At 46.6% G+C, this 24594-nt stretch overlaps 1 long non-coding RNA gene across 8 annotated transcripts in view; it reads left to right on the top strand.

The window, feature by feature from the left end:
- Positions 1 to 719: 719 nt before the first annotated feature.
- LOC126531257 (uncharacterized) overlaps positions 720 to 24594 on the top strand; it is an 85765-nt gene continuing 61890 nt past the window's right edge. For 2 of the 8 annotated variants that reach the window (XR_008612637.2, XR_008612635.2), the window contains exon 1: positions 849 to 956. This is a non-coding gene — a long non-coding RNA (uncharacterized lncRNA). Of the gene's footprint in view, positions 957 to 24594 lie in introns of all 8 variants that reach the window. The other 6 variants (XR_008612632.2, XR_008612638.2, XR_008612633.2 and 3 more) reach the window with 6 other exon arrangements.

The raw sequence follows: 24594 nt of genomic DNA, 5'->3' as shown, positions 1-24594 counted from the left end.
GCGAACTAATGGACCAGTGGAGTGAGGTTAGGTCACGTTAAGTCAAGCTAACACCGCCCGTACCTAGCAACACAACCGCCATTACCACCATTGGCTGTCTGGCGCACAAGAACACAAGGACAATACAATAGACGCATGCAGGCAAAGCGCTCCATTGTATTGTCTTTCTGTTTGCGGGCTCTTATCGGCTAATATGCGCTACGAACAAGCCCAGACTTGCACTTTGTTATATGTTGCGCCAGGAGAACCGATCTTTTATTTTTTTTCCATATCTCGCTGAGCCAGTAGAGTTATCGCATGCGCCGCTTTGTTTTTGCGTGGGGTTTTCTTCTTTTTATCTTTTACATGTGTCCTTTTTTTTTTCTTTTTGGCGCTTCCCCGCAAGCATTCCGTGCTATCACAGCTGCTTCCCTGCCTGTATGAGCGCCGCAGCAATTGTTGTCCTAGCGTTGCCAAAGGGAACATAAACACCGCGCCTCGGATCTGTAGCATTGCTAGAGACGCTTGCGAAGGGCAATCGTTAGGGCCACGACACGGTCCTGCAGCGTACGAGATCCCCACGGAATATTTCCGTTCCTCTCCTCTGTATTGCATTTTACCGGAGGCTCTCACGCCCGGGTCGCCCCATCACGCGGACAGTGTCAACGCTGTACGTCCTGGCGTCTCGTTCGGGACGGCGGTCGACTGCCTAATCTTCTCAGCGCGATAGAGCGAGTCTGCTTGCTGTAGCGAGAACGGAGTGGCAAAGATAGCAAAGTGGCCGATGGTATCCGCGTGACAACATTCCTCGTCGACGGCAGTAGTACCCATAATCTCTGTAAAAGGGCTGCGAATGGCGATTGTTATCCCTCCTTCGGAAGAATGCTCGGCGATAAAGACTGGTGCGGCCAGGAACAGATTGACAGCGAGCAGGGAAACACCGTGAAACTAACAAGTGTTCCTCTCATTACGTGTATGTAAGTACATTACATATATATATATTAGGCTGCTTGTTTTTAGATTCTTGTGCTTAAGGGGGTTAGTAAGGGCACCGAAGCAGACAACAATATGCCGAAATAACACCGTCAAGTGGTGAGCACGCGCTGTTGAGAAAGTCAAATTTTATACTGTATTCTATTCTATACTATATTCTATACTATGTTCCGCTTAAACAACGGCAGATGCAAACGCCAGTTTGTAAAACGCTCGGCCCGTAATTCTGACCCAGCTACAAACGCACAGGTTACTAGAGCTGGCACGAAATATCTCCTTCATTTCTTCTATCTCATTTTATACTCGTAACATGTCATGCAAGGTGCTAATACTCAGGTAAATAAGAGGAGGAACGCTTTGCCCGATTTGAGAAACAACAGCTTTGCCCCCCACACCGGCTCCTAGACCGCAATTCAAGCCTGTATGCATTACAAGCGCCAGAGCATGTTGTGTGCGATGATGAGGCTAAGGCGCGTTTCGCCTTCTACTCCGGCCGCGTGCAGCTGCTCATACGGCGTAGCTGAGCGCGGCCGTGCGCCCCCTATCTTGGAGGCAATATGTGGCGGGTGTGAAAAAAGAAAGTTGGGCGAGCCGAGATGGCTGATGGCTTCGTGTTCGCTGTGTTATCACGCACCTAGTTCGCGTTGAAGTAGCAAGCAGCACGAAGGAAAATTCGCTCGCCGCTGCTGCCACTCTTTGTCAAGCCAGCGCTGCGACAGCGGGCGTCCGCGGTCATCGAGTGAGATTCGTTCGTGTTTGCCTGTGCACGTGTGACACCATGCTCGTTAGTTTAATTAGTAAGCGAATGTTTACTGCAATTTATACGGCCTATTAAACTACGAACCTTACTTCATGTAGTTCTAATACTTTGTTATCACACTCTTTCGCCTACCGAGCGACACTCCGACATCTTTATTTTATTTTTTCCGGTGTACCACCTCACACTTTGTTTCATGTGTGCAATATGCTAGTCTGTACAGTCAATAGAGCCAGCACAAGCCCATTCCCCTTTTCCGGCGATTCAGGCATCCGGCTGCACTCAGAAGGCGTCGCGTGGCGTCGGAGGCGGTGGCAGCATCGGCTTTGCGCTCCGCCGACTAACCGCCGTAAACTTTCCGTAATGCTAGTGGATGCCGTTGGAAACGCACTGGGTGTGGGTCGGCACGCGTAAACGATCCGGTTTTCTAATCTCCGTCTCTCGCGTCGACCAGTTATACGAAAGGATCGAGATTGCGACAAACTTTCCTGCCTTAAGAACCTTGTCTGAAGACGGCGCTGTTGCGCGAGCTCTCCGGCGAAGCTTAGCCAAAGCTGTACATACTCGCAATTCTGAGCACACGACCTGCAGGGGCACGGCAGCGCGCAGCCGTCATCTGCCCTTGGCAGCGCGCTTTCTGCAGGGAATGATTGGGGCGGCAGGGCAAAGCTTCGGTCCGAAGGCTCGATCCCGGCACCTGATCGATATGCCGCTTGGAGAACAAAGCCGGCCGATCGAGACGCTCGCAGCGCGACAGGTCTTTGACGCACGTTCCAGGGAAGCCTGGCCTGTGTCCCACTGCCTCCGCACAGACAATGTTTCCGTCTTTTCTTTCTCTTTGCTGCTTGACGTCAGTGCTGCATGTCTTAACCTATAGTCCCATCGCTAACAAACATCGATGAGCGAGGGGGAAAACCTTCTCGCGACGCGGTGTACGCACAGAAAGACCGCTGCAACGATGCGGTATGCGTTCGTCGATCGAAATTTCTGTTGCCCTTTGTGTGGGGCCCTTCTTGTTTAAACTTGTTGGGTTACATTTTTTTCCCTCCATCTTCCTGTCCCTTGTCTATCTATGTCTGTCATGTGTGCGCTGATGATATCGTTTCACTGGGATGTATTTCTTTTACTTTCTATTTTCTCTCTCTTTTTTTGCACTCATTTATAAAGGTGTTCAAAAAAGTGTATAGGTTGGATGACACAAAGCTGCCCGAGGACGACGAGTTTGATTCTCGGCTCTTTGTGACCCGAAAATGACGCGGACGCGTTTTGACGCGCGACCCAAAGTAATTTTAGGGGCTGTCACCTTCAGGTGACATGTAAGCCGCCTGCTTGGGCATCGTGTGTGTATTTATTTATTTATTTATTTATTTATTTATTTATTTATTACAGCGAAGATGTTTATGGTTAGGGTTCCGTGCATTTTTCGTGGCCGTCAACAAATCTGCGTCAGCAAAAAATATAATAATCAGCAATGGCCGGCTCGAGCGAAGTCACCTTCTTCCACAGCTGCCTCAGTTGCTCCTCATCATTCCAGCGTAGAATTTCACTTCTCTTCTGTCGTTGTAATGAGAAGGTCGCGTTGTTGTTCATTTTTTTTTTCTTTTTTTACGGGGGTATGAGCCACTCATTGTCTTACACGACGGACAAATTTCTCGTTGGGTCGGCATAGAAAATGCTTACGCACTTAATAACAGAGGTGATACGAGAGCATGTGTGGCGCACCTATCGTCACGATGACCACCGGTCAGCACAATAAATATGTTTGCACGTTTGTTCAAAATTCTGTGTCACCTCTGTGTCGTGTGCTAAACAGCTTCGCTGGTCATCTACCTTCACAGAGTGGAATGACTCATGATATTTATTTATTTATTTATTTATTTATTTATTTATTTATTTATTTATTTATTTATTTATTTATTTATTTCCTTTTCGTGATGAGTGCTCTTCCCCTTTGAGCAAACAGTAGGTAATGACTGTCACCGTGTGAACACTGTCACATGCTTCCACCTAACTTCATATCTGCCTACCATAAACAGGACTACCATAAAGAGGACTCTTCTTGGAACAATTTTGTTTTAAATTCGACATAATTATGTTGACCGAAATGTGGTTTAATTCGGACTGCGATGCTATAGTGATTGATAATTACCAGACTTTTCGTCTAAACCGCCAAGATAAACATGGGGGAGGAGCGTTACTGAATATCAAGAAGTGAATTGCTTGTGACCTACTTCCTGAATTTCAATTTATAACACATGATGCAGAGTGCGTTGCTATTGTATCACAGAAATATATTGCAGCTGTAATGTACCGCCCTCCAGATGGAATTGTGGATACATTCATTGTGTATTTGGAAGGTTTATTGAACTATGCAAGTCAAAACGACCTGGTACTAATACTGGGCGCTGACTTTAACATCGACATGCTCAATTACGCAAATGCTCAACACAAGTTACAGACAATGCTATCTTCATACTGTTCGACTAATGTGATTAGAGATTTCACACGAGTGACAAAGGCAACGAATGCATTAATTGACCTATTTATAACAAACCTACCAGAGCACAAAGTTATTAGTGATGTATTGGCATCAAGCATTAGTGATCACTTATCTATTTTTTTGTTGGCAAAAATGCTTAATCGAGACCGTACGACATTTCCACAAACCAAAAAATATTCATGATATTAGCGAAATAACATTGCAGAACTTTCGCAATCACCTTATCAAAATAAAATGGCACGCCGTATACATGTCTCACACCTCTGACGATGCATACGATGAATTTTTGCACCTATTTCTTGATGCATGCTGGAAGTCATTTCTATATATCATACACAAAAAAATTTAAAAAGCGCGCAAGCCTTGGATAAATAAGGAATGCCTTAAAATGATTAAAAAGAAAGATAAGCTTTTTAATAGGTTCCTCCAAATACGTAACACTGATTACTGGGACATATTTCCGACACACAGAAACAAAAGTAATGCCTTATTACGGAATACAAAAGCGAAACTATCTCTACAGTTACTTCGATATCGGGAGTAAACAGAAATTGGACTTAATGTGGATGAAAATTAGTGAGCTGCTAAATCGGGTAGCAAAAAAAAAATGCAGAGGTTCGTGAAATAACGCTGAACAATCAACTTAAACAAGTAGCTGAATTAGCGGAAGAATTTAATCACTACTTCATAAATCTAGTCACTAGCTCTCATTCTCCAGAGGCAGTAAATAGAATCTCGAGAAATTCTACGAGTATATATATGAATCCCACAACTGAGAGTGAAATAAATAACGTGTACAAATCTCTTATGAACAGCTTAACGTATGATATTGACACCCTTCAAATGAGGCCAGTAAAGTACGTTCTTGACATCATACTGCCACAGCTCATGCATATTTATAATCTAGCTCTCTCGACAGGTGTTATTCCGCAGAAAATGCAAATAGCAAAAGTTATTACGATATTCAAAGGCGGAGAAAAAAACAACTTATCAAATTACAAGGCGATATCCATACTGCCCGTGTTCTCCAAATGTTTAGAAAAAATAATGTACGCTAGAATAATTGGGTTTGCCAACAAGTACAATTTGATACACAAGCACAAACATCATCCATAAAATAACGCCCATTTTCGACAAATATGGAATCGCTACCACTTTCGGTTCTGCCAAGGCATCGGGGAAACTTTGGAAGCGTTTCTAAACAGACCTAAACAGTTCTAAACAAGCCTCTAAACAGACAAAAAGAAGAAGAAGAAAATGGTTTAGCAGTTCTCATTTAGCCCTTAATTAACTAACCCACTTTCCTGAATCACCTCTGACATTTCCCACATTTCATTTAAATATGAACTTAATTTATCTAGTTCTCCTGGGACACCTTGAAATGTCGCTTATAACGAGCGCTTCTATAGTCGAGCACTATAACGGCTTCACTGTAAAATCCTCGAAGATCTGGGAAAATAGGTAGTACGGATGCAGCTTGGTGCGTATAGATGTCCACCGCATTAAGGCCATCGATCGCACTAGAGCTACAACTGTGGGTGCTCGTCTAGCATATCAAGATCTACTTTTGTTTATGAATTTGCTAAATAAATTTTTTAAAAATGGAAGTAAATAGATATGTAGGCGGAAGACCGACTATCCCAAACTCACTGCTAAACTAATCGTGCACTGGCTGGGGTCTTTTTGCTAGAGCTTCCGGCTAACTATACGAGTCGACAAGGGAAGCAAGCTGAATCCTAACTTCACATATCCGTGTAGACGGCCACAGCACACACTAGACATGTTTTAAGCATCTCGACCTGTATTCAGAAAGTTTGTCGTTCCTTTGCCGTTGGCCGGGCGCCTTCCCTAATAATATGTGCAGCATCAGAATTGTTTTGAATTTCCTCTTGCGAACATTTCTAAAGTCAGGGATTTTTTTAACGGGCCCTGAATGCTTAAACAAGAATCATCCAACGTTCCTTTCACGTCACAAATATTAAATCGATTTCAAAGAGTCTACATTACCGAGGAATCTACAGGTGGACATTTTAAAGCGAGAACATGTCTTATGTGGTTCTAATGCTAAGCAAAAAGGGAATGTGCAATTGCGTCAAGTCGATAAAAACCGGAAGCGAACGAGAGGAATCTCATTGCCTCTTCGAAGGCCGTTCGGAGAAATCCGACGTTTATTGAAATATACCATTTCCCTTGCTTCATTCGTCTTAGAGGCAACCGAAATTCGCCATCTTATACTGCAGGCAGAAAATATCTTCGAAGTGCTAAAAAAGCATGGTTAAAAGGAATAAACAAAACGATCGTGTCTTCTTTCTTCTTGTGACGGGTGTCGTCTACCGGCGCATTGGCGCTGTCATGCGCTGAACAGCCGTACAGCCGAGCAGGTGAACCAGGACATACGAGGAAATCAACTATGGCTATAGGAAATATTTGAGCGAGCGAAAAAATTGGTCTTCCATATTTTTGTCTTGAACGTAAACTTCCTGAGAAGCGGAGGATAAAAAAATAATAACTCCACCTGTCTTGATCTGACAGCTAAACTTCGCGGTTCTTATCAACTTCCGTATCTTTTATTTCTCTTTTCTTTTTTCTTGTCGTTGTCGTTTTTCCTGCCTGCCGTGATGAATCATTCCTCGTTTTATTTTCTTTCTTTCTTTTCTTCTATATGGCAGGAGTGTTCTTGTGGAAATAAGGCCACGGTTCCAGCAATTCTTAAAATTCCTTAACTCCGTTACTGTGCGAACAGCACTTATATGAGACGAGCTAGCAGACCCAAATGACTTTGCATAGTCGCTGATGAAATACTATGGAAACTGTCCTTTAAATACCGACCCAAAAATCCGTACAGTGCAGTGAAAGATAAGGCTTGTGTCATCCATAGCCTCCTGTATTTTTTTTCGATGCCAGCCCAATTACGCCCAAATCGCGGACCACTGATCAGAGGGCGCCACTTTCCGAGTAAATGGTCGCTGTTCCTGGGCAGAGTTTTATTGTGTCACGCCAACTATCCTTCGTCGTACATCATGCGCAAGCCCAGAAGTGGAGACCGAGCACGTAGCTATAGCAACTATAGGCATAAAACCACTAACGCATTGGCTCCCATACTGCGCAGAGGCTGGGCAGGCATAGAAGAATACAGGAAGTTATAGGGGTGCCATAGCGTAGAGTTATTCCAATCTGTTTCTATTCCATTTGCGCCAAATTAACCTCACGCGACTGGTCAAAATTTTTTGTCCCATGTTCACTTCGCCTGCCACCCAAAACCCCGAAAATCCATCATCACAAAGTTACGTGTAGGGATGTGCGAATATTCGAATCTTTCTGATAACGAATCGAATGGTCACTATTCGTAAATGCGAATATTTTTCAGATACCTTTCGAATATTTCAAAACGTCAACTACGCTCAATGAAACATAGAATTGGAGCAAGATTACGATAAATTTTCACCCCCGCGGGCATAGCATAGACATAAAAAAAATTAGAACTTGCGTAGTGGAGCAGGCTACGTCGCTTAGGTAGCCATACTTTACAGGATATACAGCGATCATTCCCATTCTCTGAAGAGTCCTGCACATGCGAAGAAACTACGTTTGCTCCTAATGCTCCATTTGTGCTTTTAATAAGCAACGCTTCATAATGTACTACGTAATGAAAGAAACTTGCTAACTTTAAGAACACTAGGATGTGAACATCGTTTTATATTAAATGTGATAGCGGCTGTTAATTATTCGAAAGCTATTTGAAAACTATTCGGTTCGATTCGATTCCCTTATGGCAACTATTCGATTCGTATTCGATTCGGTCTCAAGAATAAGTATTCGCTCACCCATAATTACATAGTACACACTGCTTATGCATGATTAGGCTGAACAATAAAAGAAAAAAATATTTTAAATTCTGCGCCTTCGTCACCATTTGCCCTTCACTGTTGGTCAAAAGATTTCCGGCCGTGCCCACTTCGCCTGACTGCCACGCGACGTCCGAAAACCATGAGAACTCACCGCGTCAAGGTTACGCGTACGCACTAAGGATGCATTAAATGCCGAATAAAACTGAAATCATTTTTTTGAATAGCTGGAGACTGCTCCGTTCCGACGGGAATAGAAGATGGCTCTCCGCCGATCGCTCGGGCGCTGGCTACTCAGAGTTGTCGACGAGAATGGATTTCTTTGCGTATAATTAAAAATGACAACCATTCCACTCTATGAAGATGGAATGGCAGCGAAAGCTGACGGCAGTCAATTGAAGCTCTCAAACGATAAGCAAAGTGCTTTCGCTGCCATTCCATCTTAACAGAGTGGAATGGTTGACATTTTTTGCGTTGCGAGTCTGGCGTCGTTGCTCGTTCGGAGGTGCCCGGGCTCGCGATTGTCGTTTTCGTTCAGAATCGCGGGAATGTTCTTCGTCGGTGGTCGTTTCGCGCCGGCGCCGTTTACACTCTCGTTGCTGTTCCCTCCAGCGCTCCTCGTACGCATATTGTTCTTCGGGTGTACAAACTGTACGTGTCCGCCCCATCGATAACGCAGCTGTTTTAGTACCGATATCTCTCCTGCTTATATACTGCGATAACCTTGACGACACCCTACTGTTCAAGGCGAGCGTTCTAATCTGTTACGCAGTTTGACATCTGCGCCGCCGCACTGCACCCGTATGGGTTTGTTAGAAATCGCTAAGTCCGTTTCTGTTGCCGGACGCCGCAAGAACTACGGAAGGTTAGTCATATACTGCTTTCGCTGTAATAACTTTTTATTGCGATAGCAATTATATGGACACTGCAGGCACATTTCCGCCGTTGGCGTCGCCGTGATGTTCCGAATAAAGTCCAAGATCAATAACATCCCGGACGCGGGCCGTATGCTGTGTGTGCAAGTCAAAGTGTGCGAGGTGAGCCGAGAATGGGTGGCTCTATCTCGCGCGCACTATGGAGGAAAGCGTGGAGGAAACGCGTCTTCTTCCATCGAGCGCAAGGCACCGGTGATGTGGAGATGACGGGGTGATGATTGCGGCGGCGGCGTATGGCACGGCTGAGCACGGCCGCACGGGCCATATCTTGAAAGCGATCTGCAATGGGGACAGAGTCTAGGTGTGCCGAGGGCTGATAGCTTCGTGTGCGCTGTGATCTTGCCGCTTAGTTCGCGTTGAAGCGAAAGGCAGCACGAAAGTCAATTCGCTCGCTCCTGCTGCCGCGCTTCCTCACGCCGGCGCTTTTGACAAGGGATGTCAGCGGTCATCGAGTGAACTGTGTACATGTTTGCCTGTGCGCCCGTGACACCATGCATGCTTGATAGTTTAGTTAGTAAGCGCGCGTTTACACGTTTATACAGCCAATAAAACTACTTTCCTTGGTAAGCATGTCGAATAATTTTCTGCCGCAATAGATTCTGCATCTTTCGGGCGAAACTGCGGCTTTTGTATGGTAGTCGAGCCATTTCGCCACGTATGTGACATCGATCTGCCAACTCTTCTTCATTGAGGTTCCGCTTTAGCGACATTTTGAGCTGCCCGTTGCACGTCGCTGATATTTTTAACCAACCACCGCAAGTTGAACAAAGGAAAGCGGACAAATCAGAGACGCTGGCACCATGCACATCCCCATAATTATCTACTTTCACTGCGCCAGCTCGACCCCACCAAAAGCCACTCTTCTTCTGCGCGCTCTTCGCCTCTTGTCAGCCAATTATAGATAAAGAAAACCTGTCAAGACCGGAAATGCTATACTCGCTTTGAGAGCAAACAAAACTTAACGCCTAAAATAAACGAGAAGAGCGTTTGATTGGACTGCTCAAACAACGTTGCGGGTGACCGCCCGTGCTTACGTCGGCGGTTGCGTAACTTTGACGTCAGGAAATTGAAATAAAATCATAATGACAGCATTACACGTTATGGAGCCCTAGGTGTCATCCAATCTGTGGCGTTTTTCAGCCATTGCGTGGAAACAGTCATAATAATTCCAGTTGTTTCCATCGAGAGCTTCCTTGACGAAGTCTACCAAGGTTAAAGGTCTTTCAAAATTGCTGTTTGGAACTGCCCTGTCGGGCATGGATCCAGGGGCCGAATGCACAAAGTTTTTCTTTCGGAAGTGCCGCTTGCCATTAGATGGCCGCATTAGCTAACATGTCCAGCATCTCCACTGGTTACGAACAATTCTAGCGTAATAGTTTGTTTTTTCTTTACTGTAGGGGGCCTCGTATACACGAAAATGTTATTGGGCTTGAAGCGGACGTGAGAATAGAGGCCATCCATCGTAATGTTGAACATTTTATTAGCGAACGCGACCGGTCAGTGGCACACATGACTTATACAAAAGAAAGGCTTTATGAATCCGACCCCTCAGTCTCAGGGGTCGAGTGGTCGCTACATAGCATTTTTTCTTCTTTTTTTGCGATGCTTTGCGCTGTTGTATTTGCGCCTCCCGCCATGGTGGCGTAGAGACTTTGACGTTGCGTTGCTAAGCCCAAATGCACAGGATCGTTTACCGACCACGGCGGCCACATTTCGATGGGGGCAAAATGCGAAAACGCCCGCGCACCGTGCATTGGGTGCGCAGTAAGGAATCCCAGGTTATCAAAATTAATCCGTAGTCCCTCACTTCCACATGCCTCATAATCATATCGTAATTTTGGCACATAAAATCTAAGAATAATTAAATTATATTCACATGTCGATAACAATGGCATAATGAACAGCCCATGCCTGGTTTGCCAGTATTGTATATGTAGGCATAAGCTAAGGAGTTGGCCCACATTTGCCAATGCGCTCAAGCTACAGCCCCGGATAAACACACGAAACCGCTCGAAACGCCCCGGTAATCAGTATACTCTTCGGCGAGTGATGGTTTACGAACCGCCCTTCGATCACCTGAAAGCGGAGTCGACGCGAGATGAACTGCCGCTTGGCGTGGACTTTATTTTGCGGAACAGAGTGCTCTAATGGCCCCGCACAGTGCGCAGGTTGCGACCTATATGCTCCGTCTCGTCAATTAATTACGTGCAGTGTGGCGAAAGCTGCACGTCGCGCCAGTGAATTCAAGAGTGAGGCTTATATCTCTGAAAAAACAGGAAAAGCTCGCCCTTTGCCTGTCGCCAATCCTTCCGTGATCCTCGCTTTGGAACGGCATCGTGCATGGCAAGACTGACGGCGGACATCGTGGAGGAGACACGCTGTGAGCTTTCGTTTGCGATTAGCTGACGCAACCCGTGTAGCTTTCGCAGTACCGCACGGATTTGGTGAGTCGGAGTGTATACGTTCGGCGGTGCGTGATCCATTACACGAGGCAGCGCTATGTTAATGGCCGTTCGGGGAGTTTCCCGGGTTCCGCAGACGCTCGTGCATTAGTAGTGCACGAGCATCTTTCAGCTCACATTCTTCTTCATTTTCGTCTCTCAATGTTACACGAGCAATAAGGGTTCAAATACTTCTTTTCTGTCTGTTTCTCTCTTTCTCTCTTTCTCTCATTTCCATCCTCAGTAACTTGCGCTAGTTCCTCAAACGTTGCTCTAGTAGCATCTTATTAACCCTTCAACTGAGCTGTGCGCGCACCGTTTGCTTATAATAGCGCTTCTTTTTTGACGATGGCCGAAGACAAGTTCTACCGATCCAGGCAGCAGGTGGGTTGCTTTTTCTTTCCCCAAACGACCCGTGCTCGTCAATAGCTGTTAGTCGTTAAGGCTTGCAAAAATTCTTTCTCTATCTTTTTTTTTAGTCAATGTCGTGCGCGGTATCCGTTCAAAGTTAAGTGCCACCCCTTTTTGATTTTCCGAGTTATGACTTTGTTCGATGCAGCCTAAGTTCCCCTTTGTAAGTTGTTACTGAGGCTTCTCGGTGTTCTGGCATGCGTTGTTTTTGTAAGCGATAATTCAATTTAACCAAGTTCAACATAATCGGATATGACTGTGTAGTTCGCATAAATTTGCGTATGTTAGATAGAGCGGCGAACTCAGCTGTCTGAATCACACACGAACACCCGCCCTGGTTGCTCAGTGGCTATGGTGTTAGGCTGCTGAGCACGAGGTCGCGGGATCGAATACCTGCCACGGCGGCCGCATTTCGATGGGGGCGAAATGCAAAAACACCCGTGTAATAAATTTAGGTGCCCGTTAAAGAACCCCAGGTGGCCGAAATTTCCGGAGTCCTCCACTACGGCGTGCCTCATAATCAGAAAGTGGTTTTGGCACGTAAAACCCCATAATTTTGAATCACACACGAACATCTTTAAATTCATACAAGGGGTTCATGGCACAATGATTGGCAAATACATAGTATTTGTTGTTCCTCTGCACAAGTAGGGGATCAGCCAAGAAATGAGGGTGCTTGCACAAATTAGTAGAAGCTTAGAGAGAAAAAAGAAGCTTTACCGGGGAAATATGTTTTATTGCTCCGTGTCCAAAGTGGAATGCTCATCATGCAAGAGTGAATAAAAATATGTAAGTAATTAATCATAAATTTACTTTCTTTAGCAAGGCAGCCGATGGGTGCCAAGAATAATGTGTTTCATCGCATCGCAAACGTTCCGGTGGCTGTAGCCCAACTTGGAAGCGCCAAAGGAAAGCAGGACGGGGACATTCATGACGAGGCCACGCTTGCTTACAGGGACCTCAAGCAACCTTCCGGTGGTCGCACGTTTCCTCGTTTCGTTGTCTACGAGCAAAAAGAATGGCAACGTGCTGGAACCAAAGGGACGCTTGGACACGCGTGCATCTTTTTCCGCGGCATCCGCTGATGTCAACATGGGCCGTTCAGTTGGTTCTGATCTAAAGCTACCCCTGTAAAGACAAAAAGGCTTGACTTCAAAGTAGTCTTTCGATCTTAAAAGTATTATGGCGACTAACAATGACAAATGGACACAAACGCTGCATTACCAGAATGATAATGATATATACTATACGATATGTATACTGTAGCGCAAGGAAACAAGGACGAGGGCTCAAGAAATCAGGCCACACACTAATCATCTGCCTCAACTCCTGTCATGCTGCAAGAGCTAACCCAACGTTCAGCCTTGCAAGAACCATCAGGAATGGACTCAAACTAGTCCAACATTCAATTGAAATCTTATTGCTCACGTGCTTCAAGCGAAGGGCCGCTTATCATTACCTTCGGTTTTCTCGAAAGAACACGTAATTATTATTTTACGTCACCCTTTCATATTAAAGCCAGTGAAAAATACTGACATACATTCAGCATTTGCCATAGATCTTCTGATGCAGCGTGCCCAATGCTGAAATGCATGTACTATAATTTTATTAAATTTGTCCCTGAGCAGTGAATTATCTTCAACAAAGCGCCTCTCAACACAGAGCCCACTTATTTGCATTGATTGCCGCTTGACAAAAAACTTTTGATGCCAGCTATCCTTGTCCTTTTACTCCCCTATACTCCCGGTCTCCTGCTGATCGCCGTTGAGCTGTCAACAGTAATATCCTTCCTTTACGTTTTTTATTTATAAAACGAATGAAACCGTAATTACTATTATACAACATGAAAATCTGGTTTGAAAATCTGGTTTTCTGAGAGGCTACGACGTGTATTCCTGTCCGCTGGCACCGTTCTTCGTTGACTTTCGGAGAGTGGTAATACTAATAAGTTTTGATTCTCTCTTTCACTTGGAAAAATATACATATGTAGATTACCGTGAGCACAACAGCGTTCGACAAGATACAGATGCGAAATGGAAACCACTTGCCAGCTTTTTCTTATTTTTTTTTCACGTCCTTATGTAGTTGATATCTGCGTCTTCCCAATGGCAGAGGCTGCATTTGGCAACAGTCCAGTCTTGATTTCTTACCATATCCGTTGCACCAATCGGCCGCTGAATCCAGCGATGACAACGGTATCCCAGCCGACACCAAAGGGCAAAATAGTGGAAATCGAAATACACAACTACAAAACACGGTCCTAGTTGTACGGATTTGTCGTCGGAAACAGGTCTCGGCATGTTTTAAAAAACACTAAATATCGCCACAATGACGCCAAACCCCAAAGTTGATGAGCACAACCCTAGGCCTATAGGGATAAATACTTAGATCACTTTTGAGGGCTGGATAAGTTACCTTTCTGGCAAATAGTACCACACTCCCCGCCTTCCAGTCGTCAGGGAGCTCAGAACACTGCGTGGAGTGAGTAAATATTTGGCACAAGATTATTGGAGACTATGTCTAAGTGTGCTTCAGAAACACAGCGGTGATTTCTTCAGTACCGGGTGAAGAATGTGGTTTCAGTTTCCGTATTTAATTTGCCTATACCAAACCAGTCAACCAAGGCTGACCGATCAGAGAAAAAGAAGTCATTGCAAGCTTGCGGGCAATGCATCATACATCATTGGAAAATGAAGCAACAAAATGATTGTGAAGAACAAGACAGCACTGATTGCTTGGTATGATATACCACCTTGCTCATAGCCTAGCTGAATTTCATTCTTCCCATTGACAATATTCCAAAACTTCCGCGGATTGGATTGTAACAAAGATGGAAATGTACATGTAAAAAAAATGTCTTTGGTGATCCTAAGTGCCTGTAACTTTATTCTCTGACACGTACTATACCAAGTGATAATATACCAAGTGTTATACTAAACGACGTATACTCCAAAATTCGATCTTTCTGCAAAATTTGAGCAAGAACAGTGCAGCGGTGAGAGAGAGAGAGAGATAGCTTTATTGAGAACCAGCAGTTTAGTCGGCTGGGCCTAGGCCTCCCACGATGGGATGTAGAGGTCTTGCCTCTTCGCCGCTTCATAGGCCTTGCTGGGTAGCCCAGAGTTGGTCGTCGAGATGGGAGCTGCGCAGGGCTGCGTGCCATCGCGACGCGAGGGTCACGGGATTAAGGTCTGGGTATTGATGTTTTTACTCCCATAGGATGTGGGGGAGTGTTGCTGATAGAGTTTTGCCGATCTTGCACGTGCGGCTTGGGTAGATGTCGGGGTATATGATGTGATAGCATGTGAGGGAGGGGTATACGTATTGGTATGTAACAGGCGAAGGGCGGTTGCCTGTGCCCTGTTTAACTTGCGGCAAGGGGTGGGAAAGGTTGTTCTTTCGAGGTAAAATGACTTCACGAGGTCGTTGTATCTTGTAAGGCGGTCGCGTCCTGTGGGTGCACCTGCACAGTCTCCGGCACGGTTGACTAGTTCTCGTGCTACGGAGTGTGTAACCTTGTTGAGGTTGGTGAGGTACATGTGGACATCGTCGGCGTGTGCTGGGATTCAGACGAGGGTGATCTGATTTTCAAACAAATGCGGGGCTTGTTGTAAGATACGAAGTGATTGTTGAGAAATACGACTCCTGACGTAGTTGTTGATTGCTGTGCGAGAATCGCTCAGTATGGTGTGACAGGCTGGGTCAAGAGTGGCCACGGCGATGGCCACTTCCTCGGCCGTCTTGGCGTTTTGGGTAACGATGCTGGCAGCATGTTGGAGCAAGCCGCCTGCTTTGGTAACCGCCGCAAAGCGACGTCCATCTTGATATTTAGCGGCGTCGACGAAGGTGGAGCCCGCAGTGTTGGCATAAGCTTTGATGAGGGAGGTAGCTCGTGCTTTCCTGCGTTCTTTCTTGTGGTCTGGGTGCATGTTTTTGGGAATAGGGTCGGCGTGTATCCATTGCTGAATGTCGCGTGGTATTGGATGTTTGTCTTCATGTCGGTGGTGGTAGGTGATATCAAGCTTGGTTAGAATGCTGCGGCCCGTTTCCCTGAGGGTAAGCCGCTCCAGTTGGGATAGACGTTGCGCTTCGATTAACTCGCCTAGGGTGTTGTGGATACCTAATGTTAGTAGAAGTTCCGTGCTGGTGTGGTTGGGTAGTCCTAAGGCCTGCTTACAGGCTCCTCTTATGATTATGTCCAGTTTTGTCTGTTCAGCTTTGTACTAGTTGAGAAAGTAAGTAAAGTAAGTAATGTGACAGATGATAAAAAATTGGACAAGGTGGATGAGGCTTTCTTCTTTCATACCCCCTCGTCGGTTGGTCACTCGTTTCAGCAGTCTGGATGTATTAGCGGTCTGGCGAAGGTTCTTGGAGATAGCCGTAGAGTTGGCTCCGTTGGCTTGTATGGTTATACCAAGAACGCGGTTACTATGAACCACGGGTGTGGGTCTGCCATCCCTCAGGTAGAGTTCGATTACCTCGTATTGGCGTTTACTCGTGGAGCCCCGTGGGGGACGTCTACGGAGTGTGGGGCGGTATAGGAGAAGCTCCGACTTTTCAGGGGAACAGCGGATTTCCTTGCCATGAAGATAATTTTCTACGACGTCAATGGCGTCTTGTAGGGCAGTTTCGATTTGGCCGTCACTGCCCATTGCAGCCCCGATTGATGTCGTCGGCGTATATGGTGTGTTCAATGCCGTCGAGTTTTTGTAGTTCTTGTGCAAATCCGATCATAACCAGATTAAACAGTATTGGGGAAATGACAGAGCCTTGCGGTGTGCCCGTGCTGCCGAGGGAGAGTTCATCCGATCGAATGTCTCCGACCGAGAGGAAGGCCTCCCGATTGGATGGAAAGTATCTTACGTAGTTGTAAGTGCGTTCTCTAAGGTTGAGCAAGGAGATGCGTTCGAGAATGGTGGAGTGCCTGATGTTATCGAAGGCGCGCTCGAGGTCGAGGCCCAAGATCGCCTTTGTGTGACGGGATTTGCCATCAAGGATTTGATGTTGAAGTTGGAGCATAGCGTCTTGGGTGGAATGATGCTCTCTAAAGCCGATTATCGAGTGGGGTAAACAGATTTGTCTTCGAGGTGAGTGTTTACACGGGTTAGGAGCACGTGCTCCATGACCTTGCCTACACATGAAGTTAGCGAGATGGGCCGGAGAAGGCGAGGCTAGATGGCTTACCGGGCTTGGGGATAAGAATTACTTTGGCCGTTTTCCAAGTCGGAGGAATGGATCCTTGGCGCCAGCAGTTGTTGATATATTCGGTGAGTTGTTTCATCGAGGGTTCAGCTAGATTGCTTAGTGTTTTATTCCTAACACCATCTGGGCCTGGGCCGGAACGGCTGTTCAGCGTCTGCAGGGCAGCATGAATCTCTGCCACGCTGAAATCCTCATCAAGGGCAGGGTTTAAGGTCCCCGTGTATGGCCCGTAAGGTTGAGTGGGCCCAGATGGGATGTACTTTTGACATAAGGTATTCTTAACATGGCCCTGGCCATGCGTCTTGCTTTCTGTGAACAAAAGCTTGGTGAGGCAACCTTGTTGATATGAGCGGGTGGTGTTGCTATCAAACAAATGTTTGAGGAGTTTTCACGAGCGGGGGGCGGGGGGGTGGAGTTGCCCGTCTAGAGAGTTACAGAGCTCTGACCATTGCTGTTGACCTAGAACGCGGCAGTGTGCTTCAATTTCCTTGTTGAGAAGTGCGACCTTGCGTCTGAGTCTTCTTTTGAGCCGTTGTCCCTTCCATCTAGAGAGGATGGATGTTTTGCCCTCGATAAGGTGGGCGAATCTGCTGTCCGTGCGCTCAGTCAGGGCATCTATTATGATAGTGCGGGTGGCCGATTTAGTATCATACTGTAGATCGCATGACCATGATTCTATGTCAGTAATGGGGGTGTCCGTTGTTGCTGTTACACGGAGTTTACGGTCGGCATCCCAGTCCATCCAAGTAATGTCCCTTGTTCTTATCGTAACGGCTGTTAGGTGGGGGAGAGTAATTTTGATGATAGAGTGATCACTCCCGAGGTCGTGTTAGGTGTCGCGCCATTGGGTGTTGTCTGCGTTTTTGGTGAAAGTGAGGTCTGGTGTCGTGTCTCGTTCTGTGGAAGTACCGAGGCGAGTGGGGAAAGCTGGGTCAGTAATGAGTGTAAGCCCAAGATCATGGAAGTCTTGCCATAAGTTACGACCTGCAGCAGAGCTGTGTCTGTAACCCCATCCTGTGTGCGGGAGATTGAAGCCGCCTCCGATGATGAGGGGGCTGGTGCCTGCGATGTTCAGGGCCTTTTTGGAGAGGGTTAGAAATCGGCTATGGCGCTGAGATGGAGGATTGTATATATTGAGCATAAAGATTCCTTCCTTTTGTTTTCTGTGCGGGACGTGCAGCGGTGAGCGCAAAACCTTTTTCCGAACACGCGCAACGAAATATTCGGGACCCTGTATGCAATCGTCAGGTTTCGCTCTTGTCTCGTTACCCTTTCGTACTTTCATCATTATTTCCATCACACGCCCCATCGCCTCGTCTCGGTGACGCCAACTCCAGGCATTTAAACCTAGATATAGGGTTTTGGGGGTCTGTTTAGGGATTTAGCGACTTTATCGAAGTATTTAGGAATTTTTAAGGATGCAGTTATCTCGTCATTTACGTCGCCATGCATATTCACAAGTACCCACGCAGACTTCAGCAAGGTTACTGGAACCAGCTTTAACTCTCCAGCACTACCAGCGCAAGTGGAGCAGCGCGACTGTAGTAGCGGTTGTTAGAAATAGCGGCCAATCCCCGTGAGTGGGTTTGCGCCAAACTTATCAAGGTCATCATCATCAGCACCAGCATCGTCATCATCATCATCGGATGTTGCTGGGTCGCTATTCTCGACACGCATGGCGACTGCACGGCCTCCATTATCCGCCATGTTTACTCTCTGATTGGCTGTGAAGAGCTCACATGCCGTGAAATTTTAGCCGGGAAACGGAAGTTTTGCAAAATCCCATTTTGCGTTTTCATCAAAATGACTTAACATGATGTGGAGCTGCAAATTTTATGGGCTAATATATTTTTTTTTGGTCCTTGGCAGCTATATTGCGACGTTAGCGTTTCGAAAAGAAAGTACGCAGTAGCGTACAGAAGCCAGTGCAATGCATTTGCAATTTCGCGAATATGTGGTGGCGATCCAAGATAGCCGCCATCCAAGCTTGCTGATTGGCTGAAGGCATATTCTGTTGTTATGATTGGGGGTTCAGTCCCATCGCTCGTGATCCGCTGTCATGATTGGAGTCGGGCATGAATTAGAAGGTAGCTGGCCCATGCCGTCGTCCAACTTATCCACGCTGAGGACGTTGATGAAGGGAAGGACTGCTTCTCATCGAGAACGAGGAATATGGGTTTATTTACAGTATTTATATCAGTCTAACATGACTGTTTGAGAAAGTACATCAGTCTAACATGACTGCTTGAGAGAGAGAGTCCTGAGCAGCCGCACAACAGCGGTTTTTAAACAATCGGTCCTCCCCCGATACCCAGGTGACGGAAACGGCCGTCCAAGCACCGTAGGCGAGTTGACCAGGCACCGTAGGGGAGACGAAGCACCGTAGGGGAGACGACCCGGCACCGTAGGGGCATTTATTCCCCGAACTGCAGCGCGCCCGCCGGCCGCCCATTGTCTGGCGTCTTGGTCGGCGCGTGGGAAGGGGTGTCAGTAGACGTTCCCGCGGCTCAGTAACAATAGTTGGTCCGCCGAGCGCGTTTAGTTACAATGGCGACTTCGTCAAACTCGGCTCCAGCGACGGAGAGTCGAGGACGCAAGTATTGTTGTTCACACACAGTCGACTTAGTCACGCCGTGGCTAGAGGTGTGCGGCGACGCTCCCGGAATGTTGCCTCCACAATCGCAACTTGTTGGCAAAACTTGCACTGTAGCTGGCCGTTCTTAACACTGTGGGGAGCGTCACAGGAAGGACTGTTTCGTAAGCGTCAATTTGACGTTGCGTGACGTTGCGCTGGGCCGGCATTGCAGACATTTTACGCCATAATTTGTGGTTCGACGATCCGCGTGAATTATGCTAATGAGCAGCCATATGCAATGGTGGCCGAGAGCAATGCGTATGCGCACCATATATTTCCCGTCGTTTGGCGCCATGAAAATCGTTTGGTCATAACGCGTGCTCATAGTATTTGCATCGCTCTCGAGTGGAGTTGGCATTTGGGTATTGGGCCATCATTTTTTAAAAGAACGCGTTTATATTAAATAATATTGTTTGAAATAGCAAACTTTCTGCAAAGTTGTCCACTTTTCGCTGCTGCGTTTATATTACAATCATCTTTTTCGCACAATCAGAAGTTATGACAACGGCGTCGCTTTAATTTGTAAGAAGAAATGTACGTAAGGCGGCGCCTTGAAGGTACCTCCCGTAGAGTCACTGGAAAAATTTTCAGAGTACCGCATTCGTTTTCCCCGCGCCGCCGACGCGCTCATTGGCCCAACCGTACCATGTGACCTCTGGGGTGCCATATACCTTCCAAGCGCCGGGCGGGCCGGCTGAGTTAGAGCGCAGGCAGCGCAGATTCCCTGCGTTTTTTTTTTTTTGTGTGTGTGTGTTTTCTAATTGTCGCGCTCGCATTTGACTGCAAGGAAATCCTGCCTGGCTGCTGCGCCTTCGGATGCAGCAACCGAACTGAGTCTGGAAAGACTTTTTTCTAGATTCCGACCGGGAAAAATTACCGAGAGCGTCGTTCTGCGTGGTTACACAGAATCGGCCGGGAAAACTTCAAGCATACAAAAAACACCCGCGTGTGCGAGGTATAAGTACACCTTGCTTGTGCTTTTCGGCACTGTTTTATAAGATATTTAAGCGAAGTGCACGCGGTGTTAGCGATGCTACGAAAATAGGAGTTCATTGCAGGGATCGTTCTCATCTTGCACTCTTGACGCGGGTACACGTGTACGCGTTTGTTGCTCAACACACGCGGTTATTCCGTGCTCGTGGCACGAAAAGGCACACTTGTCGCGCGAGAATTCCGCGTCCTCACGTGCACCAGGTACTCGCATGATTTCTCCGCGCACGTGAGCGCGCTCTCGCCTCGAGTCACTCGACTCGTATGGCACTTGTTTTTCGCAGATCGTCACGATCGCAGTCAATAAAAACATGGTCAATACGAGGCCCATGATACTTCCTTTTTTCCACTTATCCTTTGCTCATTTATACATACGCATGTCGAGCTTGAAACCAATGGCCAGGTGATATTCACAACACATGCTGCAAATTTTGAGCTTGTAAGCCGAGCACATGCAATGAACTGAAGTCAGCATACATATTATGTTTTATGTTGAAATGCTACGGTGCATACCCAAATAATGTTGTGCTTGATGCATAACAAGAAATACAAAACAACAGAACACCCAGTAGCTTTAGTTTCACTCTGCCACTATGCTTGTTACATAAACCGCTCTAAAAGCACAATAATTTTATACATCGCCAATGTAACTTAGAAAATAAAGTGCTGCGTCACCAGCGGGTGTTCCTGCTTTTTTTTTTTTTTTTTACACAGGCAGCAAATCTTGGCAGTCTAAGAAAACAGTCATAAATAAGTCGAGAAGAGTAGTCGTTCATGAACGCACTAGACAGCCGCGTTCATAAATCGCATTGTAGCAAACTCTCGCTCATTATCAGTGTACAGAAGTACATATACGTTGCCGTAATCACGCAAATGGCTCATATTGGCCTTCCACAAGATTTAGTGCGCAAAATGGTCATCGAAGTTGGCCAATCACGACCAAACACCGGTGCGCACATGGCAGTCGCAGTGTGTCGTGCGTATACGGCGGACAAAGTCGCCCTGCAGAATCGAGAACGCGCGGTATCCGTTTACAAACTAAATTAGATGTATCCGATTTAGCTTGTGGAATTATACAATGAACGTACGTGCCTGTGACATTGTCAGGTGTTAGTTTCGTCCTGCTTGGAAACATTCAATAGAAGCCGACGGCGGTCCACGATGTCCATGCCCAAAAGCACAAACTTGCCTCATTCAGGCTCGAAGTGACGAAATGTTCCCTTCGTAGCTCGCTCCGCGGAAGGAGAAAAAAAAGCGCGTGCATAAGCTCCCGATAGCAGCGCTAAGCTGCTGCCCACAATCGTAGCACAGTTCCAGCAGTAAACACGATCGCCGTGCAAAAGAACCACTGGCTGCATTACTTCGCACAACATAGCATTTTATTTTCGTTCTTAGCAACCATTATCTCCGGGCACAAAGTATTTGTACTTCAGTAAACACTCAACCCGATGTGTCACCGAATATCAAGCTCTTCCAACACGGCGGCCTTCCCGCGACGCAGTCGGCTTGGAAGGTATATGGCGGTGGCCGCTCAGTGTTGCCAGTCAAATCCCGACCTTTGCGGTACTCTGAAATTTTTCCAGTGACTCTAACCTCCCGTGGTGCAAGTAACCAGCGAGGTGAACAAGAGATGGCAGCGCCGGCGCTTGCGTCGCGCACGTGGATACATGTGGCGCGCATAACGGCCTTTCGGCCTTTCTCAGCCAGCCTAGTCGGGCTGAGTCATTTACGTTTCACGAGATAGCGATATAACGTGGCCTAGAACGTGCACGCATCACCACTGGTAAGTCGCGTATGTTGTCTCAAGGAAGAAAACAAGCGCGTTGGCGCCAACGTACGATGACTCATTCCATTTCCCGCGTTTACGCATCCTAGCTAATGAAGCAGACGACGGAAGCGAGAAGCGTTTTCGACGGAGTAATCGTTGGCTTTGAGCTAGCTGCTTTATTTTTTTACTGAGGAGGAAAACTGATTTTTTTTTTTTTAAGAAAACGTGAGGTTAGGTGCCTTCATTTCAGTTTCTTAGGCAAAACGTCAAGTTTGCGTCACGTTACGAAAGCAAAACGGGGCTATCAGCGCCATTTCGAACGCGTCGCGCCACGTCACGGCTCGAAGAAAATGGCGGAATGTCCAGAATAGAGCCCCTGTTCCCTGCCGCATGTGGCAAGTCTTCCGGCGGCCCTCTAGTAACATATAGTGTTTCTTTTTGGCCAAGAAAGTCGCAGTTTCACCCGAAAGGCGAAGCATCGATTGCGTTAGCAAATTAGTAGACAGCTATACGAGGTAAGGATAGTAATTTTAACACGATAGCGTCGCAGAAACTCTAGTGTGCGGCGTCCCGCCTCCAGCCTTGGACGTCGCTTCGGCAAAAAGAATTTCGAACCACACATACCCAACCACACAGGCCCTCCATGTGGCGCAGGGAAATTACTGAACTAATTGAATTTCTCCAAAGTACAATACGTAGAAAAATCGTAAAGTACGACTTACACACAACCTACAGACATGTTAGCGTCGGAATGTAATTTGAATATACGAGAAACCATAATTGTATTACGCTAAAACTACGAAAACTAAAAAAAAATCAAACACTGTTTCCAGCGTTTCTACCATACATAGAGCGGCCATGGCCTCCTTCATTTGCGTGTGCAAATCTCAAAGGCCATAAAGCGGCGCGCCCGGTTTCTCGCAACATGGCGCTCGCCTTCACCGCATCGCGGCCCGCGCAAGAGGCCGCGTTTCTACCAGAAAGTTCGCCTTCGTGCACAGAGTTCGGCGCCAGCGTTTCCCGGTAGCGTATTTACACTTGCTCGTAGGTGCAGCGGGGCGTGGCACTTGCGGAAACGCCGGACGTTTGCGCGCATGCGCAAGTATATACGTTTGAGTGGGACGAGCGGCTGGGGCGGCGCATGCTTTGCGGTGAGGCGCGCGACGACGAAAAATACTATGGAGGCACTGCGATCGAACTGGATAGGGCGATATCTGTGGATCTGTGGACAGGAAGGTGAGAATTTAGGTCTGAAATTTAGCGTTAGAAAAATCAGGTGTTATGGTATTCATTGAAAACAGTGAACAGACAGTGGCGATACAGGGCCAGGAAATACCTCGGGTAACAGAATATAAATACCTTGGTATATGGATAAACGAAGGCAATAGATATATGGAAACAGAGGGAAAAAAAGATAACAATGAAGGCGAAGAGAAATGCAGCCATAATGAAGCACAGATCGCTATAGGGATACAATAGGTATTAGGTGCTCCGAGGTATGTGGAAAAGTGTAATGGTTCCAGGACTTACTTTTGGAAATGCGGTTGTTTGCTTTAAATCAGGGGTACAATCAGGACTCGATGGGAAACAAAGGTCAGTGGGTTGCCTCGCATTGGGCGCTCACGGGAAGACTACAAATGAAGCTGTGCAGGGTGATATGGGCTGGACTAGTTTTGAAGTGAGGGAAGCTCGCAGTAAAATTGCGTACGTAGAACGACTGGGGAATATGGAAGAAAGTAAATGGGCTGGGAGAGTGTTGAGGTATCTGAACAGGAAAAACATTGATTCACACTGGAGGAAAAGAACTAGGAAGCTTACCAGCAAGTATGCGGCCTGTAGGGTGGGCAACTCAGCAACAAAGAACGTCAAGCGGAAAGTCAGAGAGGCTGAAATAATCTCATTGGTGGCGGCAATGGAACATAAACCTGCCATGAGTAACTACTTAAGAGGAAAAAACGAAATCAGGAAAGAAACAATTTATGATAACTCAAAGGGAAGCTATAAAGCGAGATATAAGAAGGAAGAAGAAGCATGTGCTTGCTGTGGTAAAGCTAGGGAAACTATGGAGCACGTTTTATTAGAATGCGAAGACGTCTACCCAGTGGTCGATTTAGGCACCACTGGCCTCCTTGAAACCC

This window comes from Dermacentor andersoni, chromosome 5, assembly GCF_023375885.2.
Source record: "Dermacentor andersoni chromosome 5, qqDerAnde1_hic_scaffold, whole genome shotgun sequence".
NCBI lineage: Eukaryota > Metazoa > Arthropoda > Arachnida > Ixodida > Ixodidae > Dermacentor > Dermacentor andersoni.
The sequence above is the reverse complement of the archived record's forward strand: the minus strand, read 5'-3'. Positions and strand labels throughout refer to the sequence as shown.